Source organism: Carya illinoinensis, chromosome 7 (assembly GCF_018687715.1).
Source record: "Carya illinoinensis cultivar Pawnee chromosome 7, C.illinoinensisPawnee_v1, whole genome shotgun sequence".
In the NCBI taxonomy this organism is placed as follows: domain Eukaryota; kingdom Viridiplantae; phylum Streptophyta; class Magnoliopsida; order Fagales; family Juglandaceae; genus Carya; species Carya illinoinensis.
The window spans coordinates 14,557,087-14,577,586 of NC_056758.1; the positions used below are offsets into that span (position 1 = coordinate 14,557,087).

Below are 20,500 nucleotides of genomic sequence, written 5' to 3' on the forward strand. Positions count from 1 at the left end.
GTATTGAGTTGAAAAAAATTATAAGTCATATATAAGAAAGTTTTAAATTAAGATTAATTTAATAATTTGAGAGTTAATTATTTAAATATTAGATTTAGTTTAAAATTAAATTGAACTAAATAATGGGTCTCAGGACAGATTTAAAAGTAAAATAAAAATTTTAAATTTGAGATAAAAGTTTAAAATATTATTTTTTAATATTATTATTGTATTAATATTTGAAAAAGATAAAATTGAAATTTAAAAAATTAAAAAATTAAATTATTTAGTATATTTTATATAAAATTTAAAAAAAAAACTATAATAATAAAATAAAATAAAATAAAAATTTTATATCTCCATCCAAACTGATCTTGTGTTTTTCAACGTAACATAACAGATCGGAGTGATATGCACTGGCACAAACACAGATACACAGTCAAAAGCCTAGCCGTTCGGACTCCTCTCTCAGGCCGTGTTGCCTAGGAGCTATGCATCTTACTTTCGCCAGCTGTGCCTGCAGCATATCTTTGCTTAGCTGTGCGAATCTTCTCCCTCATCCCGTGTTCCGTCTTACCAGCTGCGCCTGCACCCTTAGCCGTGCGAATCTCTGGACCTATTCTGCGAAAGGAGAAGAGCCCCATCAAGCACAACCGATGGTCTTCTGCCCTCTGGAAGAACAGTCGCTTCGCGTGGGTTTCCATGGTCGAGATTTTTCTGCCCTCTGCAACAACAGTAGCTTCACACGGGTAATTTTTGGAGATTTTCCCAATCTCCCGCCCAGTCCGTTTGTCTGTTGCAGACCAAATTCGCCTATATATTCAACATGGCGAAACCCAGGAAACCTATGAAAACCACCCCTATTGGCATCTGCAACCCTCGAGCCTCTGTCCCCAACTCTGCCCATAAACGGCGTATCACCCATTCCACGATCCACCACGGGTCCGAAAACGCGGTCGTACCAGTTAACCCTGCCGCAACTTCCATTTCAACTGATTATCATATATATATATATATATATTTATTGAATATTCTGTACTGGCATGTGCGTGTTGCTACCCATGAATTGGTAAAGATTTTGGGTTTTGATAGAGGGGCTGGTATAACATTCCACTGATCGCATTTGGTGATGTGGAACAGTCATCATCGTGTGTTTGTGTCTGGGGGGATTTCTGTCTGTGTTTGAATTGGCAATTTCGGTTATCATGTATTTTATGATATTGTATTATGCTGCCTTATATATTTGTACTGTGCTGTTCAAAGATATGCTCTTATGGTCTTATACTCAGAGCATAGCAGTGAGGTAGCTAAAGTTCGGTTAAAATTTAATTAGAAAATTTATTTTTTATAAATTTAATTAGTTACTTCTCAATAACATTAAATAATAAACTTTTCAAATTTATTATTATTCTATTCAAATATTAATTTTAATCTTTTTATTTATTTAATTATAATTATAATTGGAATATTTATTACCTTCATATTATTATAACACATAATTTTCTAATGGTCTCTTTTTTATAACGGTCAAGTTTTTTTTCATTGATGTAATTTTTTAACGATCATATCTTTTTAATGAATATATTTTTTTTTTCAACCTATTTTTTTTTCCAACGGGTGTATTTTTTACAGTTATATTTTTCCAATGCATATATTTTTTGAACGGTTATATTTTTTTAATGGTTATTATTAACGTTGTGTTTCGTGGCCTAAGCAGGTCCATGGAGTTCGCATTGGGGAACTTTCAAGATGAACAAAGAGTAGACTCGGGTTGAGTTCGTGAATTATTCGATGTCAAAGTCAACTGAGAATTCTAGTATGTGTGTAAATAGAGAGTATTCAATCATTTTTGTGGAAGGGGTCGGGGTAGCATCTCAGGTAGCCCTCTACCTTGGGATATTTGCTTGTGAAGTTCGCCTCCCGTTCTGTCGCCTTGTTCGGAAGGTCCTCCACTATTTGGAGTTGGCTCTGCCCAGCCCATCCCAATGATTGGAGGATGTTGATGTTCAGTTACATTATTGTTAGGAAGGCCCAACGGGACCCTGGCCTAGAACCCGCATAGATTACCCAGATGATGATTGATCCGGTATATATACATGAACTCCCGAGCCGTCAGATTGGGATACACCTTCCCCGTCAAAGAGATGGCCTTCCTGGCGATAATGTAGTTGGACATCAACAACCTCCAACCGTTGGGAATGAGCTGGGCGAGAGCCAATCTTGGATAGTGCAAAATGGGAGACGAACTTCACAAGCGAAGATAGAGGGCCACTAGAGATACTATTCCTGAATAGGACACGACCTGTTCCAGTGATTGAGGAATTTCCAGAATAACTGACTGGAGATGCTAAATTGCATTCGGTAAGCATGAAGTTCTTTGTTGATTACCATCGAAATTCAACTTCGACTGTCATAGGAAGGGCTAAAGATATTAGTGGAGGTCTGCGAGGCCATGAAGAAGAAGAAAATGAGGGGGTAGATGACTTGGTCCCAAATGTGTTATTCTAAGTGTAGAAGTGTTGTATGAAAGATAAGTCCATGATTGTATTCCATAGTAACAAGATTATCAAAGCATTTATGAAATTTTGTTGTAAAAAAATGTATTGACTATGAGAAATGAAAAATAAAATGAAATGCAATGTGAATAATCTTTTTATGCTTTTTATGGTATAAAAAAAAAAAAAACAAAATATGCAAAACCAAAACAAAATTTTTGAAGATGAATTTGGAAGAAAAAGTGTGAAAGTCATTTTAGTGGAATTAAGTTAAAGAGGAACTTAAAGTTATGTCTAAAAGGTAAATCGGTAAACACTTGGGTTGAGCATGTGACTCTTTGTTTCGGTTCTTAGATAATTTTCTCATCTACCAATCTAATTGAGGTATTGATAAATAGAAGATAAAAAAGTTATGTTTAGGTTTTTCAATATTTTTTCAAGGAATTCACTATTTTACTAGTCAAACACGTTATAAATCAACTGAAAGAAGTTTTGATAATTTCCAAATTTTTGTTTTACCTTACGTCAACAACAAATCAAGAATAAGAGTTTCAATCTCTTTTCAATTCAAATCCGACTAGCAACAAAGTAAAATCATTATTTATCAATAAAATATTACATTAAATTAGAACTCAACATAAATTGAGTCTCATTTCATAACACAAGTTTCAGAAATTAGCTATACATGGTATTTCTAGCAGTAAAAATAAATCGAAGTAAAGTCATTGTTACAAAAAACATCCAAATCTCCAAAATGAAAAGTCTAAAAATGAGGTATTGCTACCAAATGACGAAAGAAAAAAAAAGAAAAAACAAAGAAGAAAAATGAAGAAGAAGCCGAAGCACAGAAGAAAAAAGGGAAACCGAAAATAAGGCCTCGATTGGTTACCAAAACCCAAAATATCTAATTTCATCTCATCTCAACTCATCATTACAACTTTTTCAAATCCTTATACAAATTATAAGAAACAATTTAACTTTTTTCAAATCCCAATACAAAATTAATATTAAAAAATTATATTATAACAATATTTTATTCATTACTATTTAAAACATTTCATTTCATCTTATTTCATCTATGTAATCAAACGGGACCTTAAAAGTTGAAAGAAAAGTTCAGAACTAAAAAAGAAGGCAATCCAGAGCGAAAAAAAAAGTAGAAAAATAATACCAAGCTCAAAAGAAATGAACGGAACAAGAATGCTCCCAACGCACAAAAAAGTAAAACTAAGAAAATAAAATAAATAAGACGTCACCTCAAGAAAGAAAAGAAAAGCTGAAATAAAAGTTAAATAGAAAACGAGAAAGAAATCTGCTCCAAAACCAAAACAAATTGAAAAAAATGAAAAGAGAGAGAGCTGTAAAAACCCCAGCTTGGTTCCTTTTATCCCTCTGGCTTTGCACTGCTGGTTTCAGTTTTGCGTCACAGAAGATCCCTCTCTGCAAACTTCATTCGCATCCTCGCTCTAGCCTTCTATTTGAGGCCTAACGTCCTTCGCTGCTGGTCTGCACTAGCACTTGAGGCCAAAATCGTGCCCCATGTTCCAGTCAATCGCTCCACCTCCAGCCCCGTACATGCTCTGCCTCTCAATTTCACGTCCTAGAGCACTCCAAGCTTGTCCCACATAGCATTTGGTTGAGGCTTTTTAAGAATGCCCTCTCTATCATAAGCCATTGCATTGCTCTTTTATTATTTCCATAAATATCCTGCAACACATTAAAAGTGTTTATTTCTTTAAAGGCAAATATAGAACTTTATGTGTGTAAAATATTGGCATCAATTAATTTGATATCCAGTACTAGAATTTGATGCATAATTAAGTGTTAAAATCTTTATTGATGAAATAAATCTATTACTTAAGTAACTTAATTATGCATTTCTAACACTTTATCTGCAGGAAATGAAAAGGTAGAGAAAAAATCTCTTGAGATTGAGGGAAGAAAGAGTTCTGGGAGAGGGATTTGCATAAATGCTAAGGAGGGAGGCGAACCAGGGGTTTAAATAGCCAGGGGTAATGGAGTAGGGTGCGGGAAACGAAGCGGCACTACCATGATTGGCGTCGATGAAGCGATGTGTAGGTCGCCAATCGGTGTGGGTAGCAGAAGAGGTCTCAAGCACATGGGTAGCATGGCCCAGTGAATTCTCAAGAAGGCTAGAAGAAGATAGCCCAGCAGTCCCATCAACTTTTGTCAAGCATGGGATGTGCGGCAAATGAGGAGACGCACGCCTAGCGTGGGATAGGTGGCACAGAAGCCAAACTGACGGGAAAAGTTTTAAAAGAGGGAGGTAGAGGAGAAGGCACGTGGCACCACGGGCCAATCACTGCCCACAGAAGGGAAACCGAGCTGTCAGCTTATGGTTGAAAGGATCAGAAGCTCAAAAGGCAAGCCCCCTAACCCGATCGAAGCGTCGGAGCACCAGAGGGAGACGTCAGCGAGATTTTGCAGGGTAATGTGAGGGGGATGGGCTCTTGAGCCCAGCAGCCCAACCCAGAACCTCCAAGTAACCTAGAGCCAAGAGAAATAAAGGGAAGGCCAGGACTCGTCCCAGCGACCCCCCTTCTACCCCATGAAAGGGGTCCCCAGGTCGTGAGCCATAGGTTGCCGAGAGGCCCATCACAAGCCTAGGCCGCTCAAAGCCATTACAAAAATTGGAGCCTTACAAGGTCACATCGAGCAGGAAAACGGGCAGCACGCCGAAAGTCAAACCTGCCTAGTTATGGGTAGCCAGGGATACGTCTCATTTATTACATGACAGAATATACCCGCATGCAACGGCGTACCCATGAAATCACGCGACCACAGTATGGAAGAACACTACCGGATCAGGGACAGGTCTAACCCAGACACGACTTGGCATCCCACCCTTCCCCTTGAAACGAGAGTCCAAGTCAGGTATAAATACCTTGATCCCTTCTACAAAAAAGAATTGGATACTATTTATTTATACATATATTAGAATTCTCAGCTGACTTTGGCATTGGAGGACTCACGGGCTCAGCCCAAGTCCACTCTTTGTTCATCTTGCATGTTTCCCACCGCGGGTTCTATGGAACTAATCAAGCCGCGAAACACGACATCAATAGTTATATTCTTTCACTATAAAACATAACATATCCTCAACAATTTCATTCACTTCAACTCAAGTGTCTATATGAAACTTTTTTTTTTCTCTCAATGGATCGTTCGTTTCTTCACAAAATGACATTTATCGATTTAGATTCTGATGAAAAATTTTGAGATAACAAAACAACTTGTTTTGGAGAAGAAAGATCAAGCTCACGTGGTTCTTCTAAAAAATCACGTAAATTCATAAGGCATGATTGATTGCAAGCCTCCAATCTATCCTCACAAATATTTTCAAAAGAGGTTTTGAATGAGTCGTTATCTATTTCTTCGTATCCAAATTGCGGTAGAAGCCTATGAACCTTATTTTGTCTAAATACAAGATAGTTTTGGAAGGTTTGGTTTTTATCCCCTTCAAAAAATAACAGTTGCTCTGATAATGCTTACATATGGTGTCACAGCTGATTTTATGGATGAATATTTGAAGATTGGAGAGATTACCGCAATAAGAAGCCTAAAAATGTTTGTCAAAGTAATTATTTCAATTTTTTTTAAAGAGTAATTAAGGAAATCCAACAATGATGACATTATTAGATTGCTCGCAATTGGTGGAAAACCTAGATGTCCATGGATGTTAGGGAGCATCGATTGTATGCACTGGAAATGGAAGAATTGCCATACTGTTTGGCATGGTATGTACTCTGGTCATATCCACGAACCGACACTTATTTTAGAAGCAGTTACTGCTTACGATCTATGGATTAGGCATTATTTTTGGATTATCATGATCTCATAATGGTATAAATGTGCTTGATAGTTCATTTATATTTTTTGACATTGCTCAAAGGCTTACTACGACGGTTAATTACATCATTAGTGGTTATAACTATGTAATGGAATACTATTTTGCAAATGACATTTTTTCGCAATGGATAACATTTTTAAAACCATCTCAACTCTCTAAGGAAATAAGAAAAAAATACTTAGCTGCAGTTCAAGAGTCTGCAAGGAAGAATGTGGAGCATGCTTTTGGTGTGCTTCAAGCACGATTTCCTATAATTCGTGGACCTGCATGATTTTTTTACATTGAAACACTCAACGATATTACGATGGTATGCATAATTTTATATAATATGATCACTGAAGATGAATGGGCTAACAACAGAGAAGAAAAGTTCAAATATGAATAGTTGGCAGAAAGCACACATGATCTAGTGTTAATTGGCTCTACACTTGAATTTAGCGAGTTCATTCAACGTCATTATGCTCTTAAGGATAGAAAAATCCATTGTCAACCCCAAGCAGATCTTGTTGAGTACTTATGGCAACAATATAGTACTGCATAATGATTTATGGTTTTATTAAAGTTTATGGTTGTATTAATGTTTGTTGTTGTATTACTGTTTTATGGTTATATTGGTGTATTAATATTTTATGGTGTATGGTTATATTAAGGTTTATGATTGTATTAATGTTTATTGTTGTATCAATGTTTATTGTTGTATTTTTGTTTTATGGTTGTATTAAAGAAGCCAACAAACATAAATTTTTCTTAACACATCAAGTAAACGTTATTTCATAAAATATAAAAAATGTTGGAGTTAAAGAAGCCAACAAACATAAAAGACTCCTAAACTGTCAAATACAATCCGAGATTCAAAACATCAAATAAACGTTATTTTATAAGATCAAAAAAGCCAACAATCCACAAATAAAATATTACTCCATAAAATACATGATAGTTAGTTTTTCTTAGCACTGCTTGCAAGTATTTTCATTTGTTGTTGAGAATAGTATTGTTGTGGCATTTGAGGCATGGTACTTGTATTTATCTTCATAATTCTTTCCTCTTCTTTCTTTTTTTCAATCTGTATTTTCTCCTGCCCAAGTAGCACCTTCTTTTTTTGAATACGCACTTCGTCTTGCCTAAGACTCATTTCCTTTTGCCTAAGACAAAACATCTTATTGTCATGATCACGTGCTTCTTGCATAAGTATGATTTTACTCTTTCTAATTTTCTTTATCTCATTTAGTACCACGAGAGAATCGGAGTCCGTCATTTCTTTTCTCTTTCATTTCTTTGATTCTGTTTTACGGTTCATTAGTCCATCCAAATTAGAAAATACTGCATGAAAATCCTCATTTTCGCCTAAATCTACTGAATTTGGGGTCGAACCATTTGAACTTAGTTTTTTATTCAGCTTCACTGTGAACTTAGTTTTTTCTTCAGCTTCACTATTTCCATATGTTCCACCTACTTAGGATGGAATCTCAACACGCGCCAACAATGATCAAAGTTAAAAGTTTTCTTCTTTAACTCCAGGAATATGACCTTTGCCTTGCCAATGTACATGCATAAAGCACCATGAAGTTCAGTATAAAACTCAGATTATATAATTAAGTATTTTTTTTTGAAAGTGAAACATTGTTTTCTTCATTTAATAAACGGACAATTACAACTTCTGACCTGAAAATACAAGCCAAATTCTAATTTTTTTCGCTCTCCAACCCACAAATTTCTTTGCGTCTAATAGGGTCTTGTCCTATGCCTCCAGACTAACCGTCTGAGAGACAGGCTTTCAAACTAACCATCTAAGAGACAACTCTATCTTAGACCACCGTCTAAGATAGACCACATAACTCCCCCTCCAATGAGTGGAGTGCAAACTCTACGGACCCGAGGTCCTAGAAACAAACTCTAAGTAAATATATACATGTTACTCAACTACTATAATGCATGGTGCAAAATAAGTAGCATGTTAAAAAAAAAAAAAGTTTAAAAGGTGGAAAACATACCTTGTCTTGCTCATTAAAACCACTTGGATGCATTCCTTCAACTTTGGCCAAGTAATCACAAAACTTATTTACCGCTTGTTGAATCTTCAATCACCGATTCATTAGAGATGTTTAGTTACGCGTAGAATCAAATTTTTTGCTTTCCTCAAAATATTTATGAATTTTTTTCCATAACATCATGTGCTTTTGATCTTTTTCTTGTACCACATCTAAAGAAACTTCAAGGCATTCCTCCACAAGTATCAAATCTTCCTCGTTACTAAAATTATTACCTCATGTTTTCCATCCACTTGGTTCAACCTCATAACCTCAACTCGGGGTGGAGAGTGTTGCTGTTCATTAATCTCATTTATGGTACCTATCAAAAAGTTATTGTTATTTAGAGGACTTGTGAAGTAGGCATTACGGTGAGTGGATGGATCCATTCCTAACAAGAGATGTGAGGATTTTAAATGAACGGTTTGAAATCTAAAGGTGGGAGATTTTTACAAGAATGCTCATTAAAAATATGAGTTAGTCTATGCAAACATTCAAATACAATAAAGACAAATGCAAAATGCCAAAGACAAATAGTTTATTGCTTGATTCTGCTCTAACTCTTCATTTCTTTAAGAGGATATTTGTGGTATACATTTTGTGGTGGTCTCTGCTTGAATGATATTGGTTAAATAATTAAATTTACAAAAGCAGTAGATTTTAGACTCACACAACCATGTTCACCACTAGGGTCCCAATTCCTAGTGTTGCAAAATTACCAAAACTAGCTAGAACAACCATTTCATATTTCAATGTCATATTTCCAGCAAACCATTGCAATACATTGAATATTATTCATTGCATAACACTGATGTATTATTTAGTTTGTGTGGTAATACTAAATATTCAGTTTGTGAGTGAGAGTAATGGGTCAAGTTTGTTCTCCACACTAGTAGCATATAAGGTTTGATGGGATTACTTTAATTTTTCATCTAAAATGGAAAAGTAATCCAACCCAAAGAACTTATCAGCAGAACAAAAAACCCAAGAAATTAATCCAACCAACTTAACTGAACAACATGCCTAAAGCATAGCAGAATAGTAAAAATGACAAAGAAGCACATAAATTACATCACAATGGAAAAGAAATTTCTATTCTAGGAGGCTAGAAGGATTTTATTTTTATTCAAGCATAGGTAAGCATATAACACAAACTCAAATGGCTGCAAAACGGTTACCTTTGTGAAAGTTTCACAAAAAATTACCATTCGGGTTACCCTATCATATCGAGCTCGCCCCATTCACAGAAGTTGTGATTTTACATATTTCATATTCAATTTAATCATCATCACAGCCTAATCATACACACAGCTCCAACAACAGCCTCATTGAAGTCAATAATTAAAGTTGTAAAGGATAAAGCAATGATAGTGAAATAAGCAAATAAGAAATCAACAACAAGAACCAGAAAACCAACAACTTGTGAAGCCAACAACTAGTGAAGCCAACCAACACATCAATAGGAAAGAAAAACCACATGTTAGGTTGCCCAAACAGAAAAGAAAGAAAGTGTCAGGTTGCCCACAATTTTGTACTCTAAAAATAAAAAAAAAGTTACAAAACTTATTCATAGAAAAAAATGGCAAGGAGACATAACATTTACCCTAACAGGAAACAATTTCATTTGAAAATCCAAGCAAATTAGCATGTGAAAATATTGAAAGAATCATACATGTAAAGATTGAATAAACCCAATAAATTTCACAAAACATGAATTTCAGAAGCAATTCCTTGAAAATGGCAAGCTCAATGATTTTAACTACTACAATGAGAATCTTAAATGTCACATAGAGTGTAATGGCAAGCTAGATTGTCTAAATTACACAGCAATTAAAGAGAGAAAGCAAACAAGTAGCATAATGTCTAAGGGAAGATAATTGGCAGTGAAACAAAGCACATTAAAGGTGCATGTGAAATTCTTCATAGGAATGAAATGGCAAGCTAGATTCAATTAATGACATAAGTTTCACAAAATAGAAAGGAAAGGAAGCAGTGAATCTGTTATAGGTTGGTCACAAACAGTGAAACATAGCATCTGCTATATCAAATTCTGGACACACTGAAATGACAAAACTAGATTGAATAGCAGAAGTTTCACAATTTCATTAAATAGATATCAAACAAGCAGTGAATCTGTATGTGTTGCTCATTGACAGTGAAATAAAATATAAACATGTCAATAGAAAGGCACAATGAAATGGAAAAGCTAGATTGAATAGCAGAATGCATAAATTTCAAAAACCACAAATCAAACAAGCAGTGAATTTGTATGGAATGCTCAGCCCCAATGAGACAAAGTAGTGTACCAACTTCGTAGCATAGTGAAATGGCAAAGGTAGACTAAATAGCAGAACACATAAATTTCACAAAATGAAAATAAAAAAGAACCAAAATCTATGTGGATTCATCATTGACAGTGAAACAAAAGGGCATGTCAAATTTGTATTACACTCAAATGGCAAAGCTAGATTGAATAGTAGAACACATCAATTTCATAAAATACAAATCAAACAACCAAAATTTGGTCATTAATTTTATAAAGTTTTTTCCAAAACCTGTACAAAAATTGCCATCATAGAAAGCCTAGAGAAGCATACAAAAAAACCATTTTGGTCTAGTGGGCTAGGGTTATCGAGATTAACCTCAACATTCTTCATCACTCTATTTTTCATATACATGCTGTTATGAATGAAGTGGGGCACGCTTCTTGGTCTTTAATAGGGATTTATGGGTCTCCGTAGGCTAGTACTCGGTATAGAACCTGGGCCTTGCTAAGATCCTTCTGTGGTCGTTAGGGGGAGGCATGGATGGTGCTAGGTGATTTCAATGAACTGTTACGCCACCATGAGAAATTGGGGGGGGGGGGGGGGGTTTGGCCTAGACCTGAGGGTCAAATTTCTGATTTTAGAGAGTGTTTTGATGTGTGTTCTTTAAGGGATTTGGGGTTTAGTGGGAACAAATTCACTTGGTGTAAATGCAGGGAGGGTTCTCATTGCATTAGTGAATGCCTTGATAGGGTTCTTGTGAATTCCCAATGGTGGGACTTGTTTCCATCTATGGCTATTATTCATGGTCTAGTTTCCTATTCAAACCATGTTCCAATTTGGGTTCAAACAGAAGAATGTGTTGGTTCTCGTCATTCTAAAAAAAATGTTCAGATTTGAGGATATGTGGGTGGGAGAGAACGTCTGTGAAGACATTGTCAAAACTATTTGGAGGAGGGGTGTGGATGATGCATCAATGCTAAATGTTATGGGTCTTATTAAGCAGTGTGGTAATCAGTTGACTCATTGGAATATAAATTCTTTTGGTAATGTTTAGAAACAGTTGGCTATGGCTAGACAAAGGATGGAATATTTGAATGAGATTGATCCAGTAGAGGAATGCAGTGCTGATTATAAAGAGGCTAGAGAGGAAGTGCAGAAGTGGTTGGAAAGGGGTGAATTGATGTGGAGGCGCAGACTAAAGCTTTGTGGTTAAAGGAAGGTGATAAAAACTTTCAAGTATTTTCATATAAAGGCTTCACAGAGGAGGAAGAAAAATAAGTTATTAAAGATTAAGGACTCACTTGGGAATTGGCAATATGGTGTATAGAGGGACAATAACATATTAAGCTTTTTTTGAAGCTTTGTATTCTACTTCAGATCTGAGGGGTTCAACATATTTTTTGGCTTCTCTTTCTGGTAGAGTTACTAGTTCTATCAATGAGTCATTTTCACATAGTTATACTAAAGTAGAAGTCGATGTGGCCTTATCTCAGATGCATCCATCAAAGCTCCTGGTCCTGATGGGATGTCAGCAAATTTCTACCAAAAGTATTGGACTATTATTGGTCCTTCAGTGACTAAAGCAGTGCTGACATCTTTGAATAAAGGTGAATTTCCAGCTTCTTTGAATCATACGTACATTTACCTTATTCCTAAAAAGAGTGCTCCTACTGTTGTTTTGTATTATAGGCCAATTAATCTATATAATGTGGTTTATAGATTGATAGCCAAGGTTCTTGCTAATAGATTGAAATTTGTGCTGCCTTCTATTATTGGAGAAACTCAAAGTTCTTTTATTTCGGGCCGTCAAATAACAAATCATGTTCTTATTGCATATGAGTTGGTACATTTTTTAAAACATAAGAAGAAGGCGAAACAAGGGTTTATGTCTATAAAGTTGGATATGAGTAAAGCATATGATAGGGTGGAGTGGAAGTTTCTTTGTACTGTGATGATTGTATTGTGGTTTCAGCAATACTGATCAATGGGGTGTCAAAAGGGCCTATTTATCCAACTAAGGGTTTGAGACAAGGGGACCCTCTATCCCCTTACCTTTTTCTATTGAGTACTCAAGGGCTTACAATTTTGTTACAAGAAGCAAGGGCATGAAGGGAGATCTCTAGTATTAAAATCTGTAGGGGCGCCTAATATTAACCACCTACTATTTGCTGATGATAGCGTAATTTTTTGTAAGTTTGAGGTAGCTAAAATAGGCGAGTGCAGGTTGTTTTAGAAGCTCATAAAGGGAGTTTCTGTGTAGACAATAAACAAGGAAAAAATAGCTATGTTTTTTAGTAAAAATGTGCCTATGGAGTTATAGGAGGAGATTAAATTGGTGTGGGAAAATAGTGAGATACAAAAATATGAAAAGTACGTTGGATTGCTTCCAATCGTAGGAAGATCCAAAACAAGAGCTTTTCAGGGGATCAAACAAAAAGTCTGGTAGAAACTTCAAAAAATTATTGTTTCAAGGTGGAAAGGAAGTGTTATTGAAAGCTGTTGCATTGTCAATCCCATCTTTTTCCATGAATTGTTTCCTATTACCCTCTAGTTTTTGCTTTGAGTTAGAGAGTTCAATGACAAAATTCTGGTGGGGTAAAAAAGTAGATGAAAGAAGAATCCATTGGGTTAGTTGGAGAAGTATGTGTGACAGTAAGATGAGAGGGGGAATGGGCTTTAAGGATCTAAGGAATTTTAATCTTGCTCTTCTTGCTAAGCAGGGTTGGAGGATATTGCAGGGTGAGAACTCTTTGATTTATAAACTGTTAAAGGCTAGATACTTCTCTAAATCTAGTTTGTTGGATGCTACTTTGGGGTTTTGCCCATCATATACATGGAGGAGCATTTGGGAGGCTAAAAAGTGGTTATTGGAAGTTTGTAGATGGTGTATTGGGGATGGTAGATTAGCAAATTTATGGACTGAGCAATGGCTGCCTGGATACAGTTCTTTGGTTTAGAAGCTTTTGTTTTTCAGAATAAGGAGGAGTTAGTGGCTTCTATTATTGATGAGTCAATAGGGTGGTGGAACATAGAAAAAATTAGAACTCTCTTCAATTTAAGATTTGTATAAAAAATTCTTAAAGTGATCGTCTATCCTGCAGCATAGCAGATAAATGGACTTGGAAGTATGAGAGGAATGGTCAATTTTTGGTCAGAAGTTGCTATAGGCATATTTGTTCTCAGCAAAGGGTACTCTGTGCAGATCCTCAGATATGAGTAGACAACAGAGGGTGTGGAAGGCTTTGTGGAACATGCAGGTGCTTAACAAGATTCGGGTGTTTGCCTTGTGTGTTTGTAGAGAGGGTCTTCCAACTAAGACCAATTTGGTTTAGAAACAAGTGATTGCAAATGATGCATGTTGTCTTTGTTCTACTTCTCAGGAAGATTTGCATCATGTTTTACTGAGTTGTTCTCATATTAGCAGAGTATTGGAGAGAGTTTTTCCCTTCTATTTCTACTTATATTGGCTTTCAAGTGTTTGATATAGCACTAAAACTGATAGAAGGAGGGGAGAAAGAAAGTTTAGAGTTATTTTTCTATTTTGCGTGGGGGTTCTGGTATAGGAGAAATAGATGGAGTTTGAGTAGGTAAGACTAAGTCCTCGGCATGTGATTAGTCATGCTATGGGTATTGTGCACAGTTATAAACCAACAAAAGTTAAGGATCAGGTGCAGCTTCGGGCTCATTATGATTGGAAACCACCACCAAAGGCAAGTCTAAAGCTTAATACTGATGGAGCAATGTTTATGGATTTTCAGAAAGCTGGAATTGGAGTAATCTTGCATGATGACTCTGGATAGGTATTGATGACAGCTAGTAAAGTTGAATTTGGGGTAGAACAACCAGAAGGGATAGAGCTCCTGGCAGTCTTACAAGGTCTACAACTGTGTTCTACAATGGACATCTCTAATATTATTGTTGAGAGTGATTGCTTACTTTTGATATAATCTCTTCAACAAAATACTAAGATGGACTCTCTTTTAGGAGCTCTATATGCTGAAGTTTATACACTGAAGGAATGTTTTCATTCTTGTATATTTACTAATGTGTATAGGGAGGGGAATGGGGCTGCTCATCGGCTTGCCCGTTATGGTTGGAGTGTTGAGGGTATTAAAATGTGGTGGGATTGTATTCCAGATTTCCTTTCTCAAGCCATTTGGCTTGAGAAATATCTGTAATTGTTATCTCTAATGAAGTTGATGTTTCTTATTAAAAAAGAAGAAGAAGAGTTATAGAGACCCAAGATGGTAGAGTAGAAACGAAATGGACAACAAGATTTCTCTTAGAGCTTACAACATGAGAGACAGGGACTGTATGTGTGAGATTAAACCAAAATCGTGAGGTTTTTATGCTATTTGTTTGAGAAAATTTTACCTATTTTGTGAAAAATGGTAAAGAGGCTACGGTGGATTGTAGAGTGCGAGAGAGACGATAGCTCTTTAGAGCACGAGGGGCATCAAAACCGTGGGAGAAAACAGAGAGGGGAACTCGAAAATAATTAAAAATGGAAAATGAGATATATAGTGATTCCCCATAGATGGGGAATGACTGTAGCAAGCACAAACTCAAATCCCAAAATAGGGAATCGGATGAGAGGAGGAAATGAAAATTTTAACCAAATAAATTGTCAAACTTTGGAGAATAAATGTGTATAGGGAGCCGGATGCTAGTGCTATACTTAACCGAAGTTATAGTTGAAATTTTGACGGGTTACTATTATCTAGTTGATTCGGCCTTTCCATGCACTGAGAGATTTTATGTCCCCATATCTTAGATAAATGTATCATGGAAGTGATCGTAATAGTGTGCATTTATTTAAAAGGTATAAAGATTTCTTTAATTATCATAATTTGTCCTTTCGTAATGTTATTGAATGCACATTTGGTGTTGTGAATGAACAAATTAAAGTTTTAAGTTAAACGCTTGCATATATCACAGTTAGGTAAGGGCTCATCATTACTATATGCTATGCCCTGCATGATTTTATTAAAATAGTGAGTCCCGACGATGAGTTATTCGAGATATGGAACAATATGGATCTCCATCGAAATAGGTGTGGGGTTGGTGGCGAAACCAAATCATCTCAACTTCCAAACATGACTAGTGAACCAATCCAAGCTATGACGGCAATCAGGGATGAGATTGCAATGCTTATGTGGGCACATAGGAATTGAACTTGTATTTCTTATTGGGGCATGTATATGTAATTTTGTTATGGCTGTAATGATGTATTTTTTATTGATAAATATAAACATTTTCCAACCAGTAATTGAGAACTCAATTGGTGTAACCGAATATTGATATTTCTGTAAATTTTGTGTAATTCAAATAAAATAAATTTGAAATAATTAAAGTTGGGAAGTTCCAAAGCTATAATTGATAATTAGAAAAAATATTCTTTTATTGATAATTTATATTATATTAAGATTTTCGATTTGCATAATTGAAAAAAATACAGTTTCTAATTTTTGAACATATAATTGATAGTTATAATGATGTATTTTATATTGATAATTGATAGGAATTTTCGAATTACATCCAATCTCGAAAAAATAACTTATTGACGAAATAAGTTATAACTTTTCGTCAATGTGATTGAAAGTTAGAACGGTATTATTTTTGGAGGGATCCACTATAATTTCGATATTTTGAATCAAATCAATCTAAAAAAGAATAACGAAGGGAATTTTCTAATTGATAACTGATAATTAGAATGATGTATTTTATATTGAAAATTGATATTATTGAAACTTATAGAATTATATAATTTTGAAAAAATTAAAAATTATAATTTCCTATTTTAATATGTTCATAGATTTTTCATTTAATAATTTATTTAAGTTAATGAAAAATTTATTCATAAATAATACTCATTCATTAAAAACACTTTCTAATAATTGATATGACCCACCACTTATTTCAATCTCCTTAAAAATGTTAAAGTCATTTCATTTCACCTCTATGTCTAAATATATTTCACAATGGGACCTACACATTTTTACAAAACCATTTCAAAGATCTTAACTTAAACTATTTTACTATTATTCACATATACATCATCTCAATTTATTACTAAGCGAAAAAAATCTATTTAATATCAATTTTCTCATTATCCCCTTATCATCCCATGATGTAGCATTAAATGATAGGATCATAAGTAAAATAAAATAAACAATTTCCAATCATCTATTACCACATCATGAAATGATGAGATGATGATGAGAATTGAGATGATGAGTAGAATTCTTCTTACTGAACACATGTAATATCGGTCAAGCTCAAGTTTCAATTTAGCTAGAGCCCAGAAAAGTAAATAAGTTGAGGTCAACTCAAAATTAAGTATATTTTTCAACTTGTTAAATGATGTATGTTGGGAACAAGGGCGATTCCAGCTAGACCCATGAGCTTAGTTAAGAAATGGGTCCCGAAAACAGGATTGGGAGTAAGCACAAAATGAATATGCAAGAGAACTAGCCAATTTGTTTATTAGGACCCTACTTTCCAAATATGTGATGGAAATTGTGAACTATGTTCCTTTGTTGTACATGCAAGTCTTGTGGACTTAATCATCAGTATATTGATTAGCACTAGATTTGTTTTACAGTAAAATTTCCTCACATATTATGAATTTTAGTGTGGATGAAATTTGAATTTTAATGTGGATGAAATTTGAAAAGCTTGAAACGCTGGAATACTACCATTGAAATAGTTGTAGCTCAGATTCCTACATAAAACAAACACGTTATATTAATGTATTAATAAACAATGTATTAAGAAACAATAGTCCTAAATACTTTTTAAGTCAAAAAACATGGAAAACTCGAAAGAAGACAACAATGTGAACAGTAAGCGGCCAAGAGGCCCATCCTATGGAGACGAGCAAACCTGGAAGGAGGAGGTAATTGTGCCCCCTTTTTGCTCATAAGAGCATTAGCAATGGCTTCTTCATCTTCATTTTTATTTTTAAATTTGAAGAATATGCCCTTAAAATCATCCACATTGGTTTATTCATCTCTAAAATTATAAATAACTAGCTACAGTCTTTATTCAAACATGAAGAACACCTTTTCATTCTTCAAACAATATTTTTATTATTTTTTCTCTCTCCATCCCGAACGGCTCTCTCTTCTTCTCTCTCCATCCGAACAGCTCTCTCTTCTTCTCTTCGACACCCATTTCATCCCTCTCTCTCTCGTTGCTCTGTTTGATGGTCAAGGCGTCCGAGTCGAAAGAAAGAATATCGACACGATTGTTTTAGGTCTCAAGGAAGCTGCCGATGGCGACGCGATAGGGGGAGTGGGAGATGGCCAAGGAGTACAGTGGGTAAGGGGATTCGTAGGTTATGGAATTCGAGTGCTTCATCAGGGACTCTTGGCTCGAATGCTCCATATTTTTTCCTCTAGATGTGGGTTGGAGGATTTTTTTTCTGATTTGGGTTTTTTCTGGTTATGTACTGGTGGTTGTTGTTGTGGAGCTGCTGTAGAGCTGAATGGTGTTGTCGTGGAGCTACCGTGAATTTGACTTGAATTTATTGGACTATTCAGATTTTAGGGGAAAAAAATAATAATAATATTTTTTTTATTATTTGGTAAAAAAATACATAATCCAATATAGGAATTTTTCTTCATCTTCAAAATCAATCTTTAAAAGATGTGATTTTAAAGATAAAGATACATAAACCATTACTAGTGTCCTAAGAGGCCCTATCAGAAAAAGCACGCCAAGAGGTCTTTGAGAAGGCTATGCTCTTATCAAAAGGGATTCATCGGGAACCAAAGAGGCATGTCACATTAAATGCACTAAAGTGTCCAGTCATGAGACAAGTCCGGCACATGCGGGAGTGGTCTCGTGGCCTGGAGAGGTTAGCACATTAAATGCGACGACATGCTTCCTTAAAAAAGTATAACTGCCAAACTGTCAAAAATAGTTGGTGAGACTTTCGGCAAGAGCAAAAATTTAGGAAAAACACTAAGGTGACCGTTGGTGGTTACAGCTGGGGCCTCCGTTGGTTATTTTTTATTTTTTTTAATAACTAAAAAAATTATTTAATATTATTATAATATTTTATATTTTTTAAAAATATTAAAAAATTATTTTAATAACAAACAAAAAATAAAAAATAAATTTTTATCTAGAGTCACCAGCAGTGCCTTTAGTACTGTCTAAAACTTAGAAATACACACATACTCTCTCTTTTGGATGATCGAAAAAAATATTTTGAACAGCAACTAACTTAGATATCGGAGGCAACTCGCAGCCAAGAAGGCAGAGCGCATCTTACTTTTTGAGTTTAAAGCGGGATCACCCATAACAAGCACAGACAAGATTGCTGGTAGACGAAACAGGCCCTGAAAAATTTATATGAATTAATCTAAACAAATTATAAATTAAACAATAAACGTGAACTGATAAAAAAAAAATAGGTTACCATTAATTTATAAAACTGAGACTACTAAAACATCACGTAAGAGCTGATAACAAATACAGTTTCATACTTGGTGTTATATGCCACTGTGATTGCACATAGATTTAGAGTAGTCTTGTAGAATATGTGTAAGTTAAGTATCATATTCATATCAAATGTGGAGTACGTTTATTGTATGTTGTAGTACCTTTATATTTTTAAAATTGAGATGTCACACCTCGACTTTTAATGGGATGACACGTGGCTATGCCACCATAGCCAGTTATCCAATTAGAAAACGGGTAAGTGATGCACTGAAGGACTAAATTGTAAGTTTTTTAAATCCCAAGAATGAAATGTGAGGAAAGTGGAAGACAAGTTAGCTTTTATAAAATGCTGAAAATACATGAATGATTCTGCAATTAAACTTTTAATAGAAAATGTGTCCCACACATCATGTTTATGTAGTCACCATTGATACAATGAGATAATGGATGATGAATCTATATTTCATATTTAATGGCTGGACCTTCTTCTTCACTAAAAACAGTCATGACAACCCATTTTTAAATAAATTAACAGATGATAATTAAATAGTTTTACAAATCATTTAATTTTGTTACAAAGGTGTAGAAAGATTAGTAGAATGTAATCAAAAGAATGAGAAAATAGAGAAATATGTAGAGACTAGCATAAAGAACACCAGAGTAACCTAACCATGAAGGCATGAACTGATGTCTTGGAGTGTGTTATCGTACAGATTGTACAGCTTGAAGCCGACAAACTCCGGGCCTGCACAATCATTTTCTACTAACCACATTGGAAACTTTACAAATCATGTTATTACTTTGTGATATTGGTAAAGAGCAATGTGCTTGACCCATCAGTTCTTCCGGTTGTGCACCAGCTCCAAAGAAAAATTTCCCAAGTGGAATAAGAAGAACATCCCCAAACAATGACGGTGTTGTATACATGATCTGTTTGGTAAGTATTTGTTGTAAAATCCTTGGTATATCTTCTGCTACAGCCTTTTTAGTATGAAAACTTATATCTTCTTCCTTGAAGATATTTTCCACTTGGAAAAATGTTTAGTGGGAACAAAGGCTGCTCTACTTGAAGATATCTTCACCATAAATATTTCTCTTGTACAGTTCTAAGATGTGCAAATCCTGTCCACTACTTGAAAAAACATATTTTTTTAATGATAAATCTCACTATTTTTTAAAAAGAGTGAGCTATACTTACACACCTTGGGACTATATCTGACAAATACTGAGCATGCAAAGTTGCTTGGTGAACTATCTTTCTATGTTACATGACATGGATAGAGGTGGATCTGAATGGTCCTACCTCGGCAATATTTCAGGTCTTAATATTTTTTTTTTTTTTGGCTACATCTACTAAAATTGTGCATTCCTTAATGAAGTTTTGGATTCAAATTCACAACATAGAACAAA

At 35.0% G+C, this 20,500-nt stretch overlaps 1 long non-coding RNA gene across 1 annotated transcript; it reads left to right on the forward strand.

Annotated features, from left to right (window-relative positions):
- Window positions 1–353: 353 nt before the first annotated feature.
- Window positions 354–2,639, forward strand: LOC122315047. The gene is made up of 2 exons (XR_006243938.1): window positions 354–934; window positions 1,697–2,639. It is a non-coding gene; the product is annotated as an uncharacterized LOC122315047 (long non-coding RNA).
- Window positions 2,640–20,500: the final 17,861 nt, after the last annotated feature.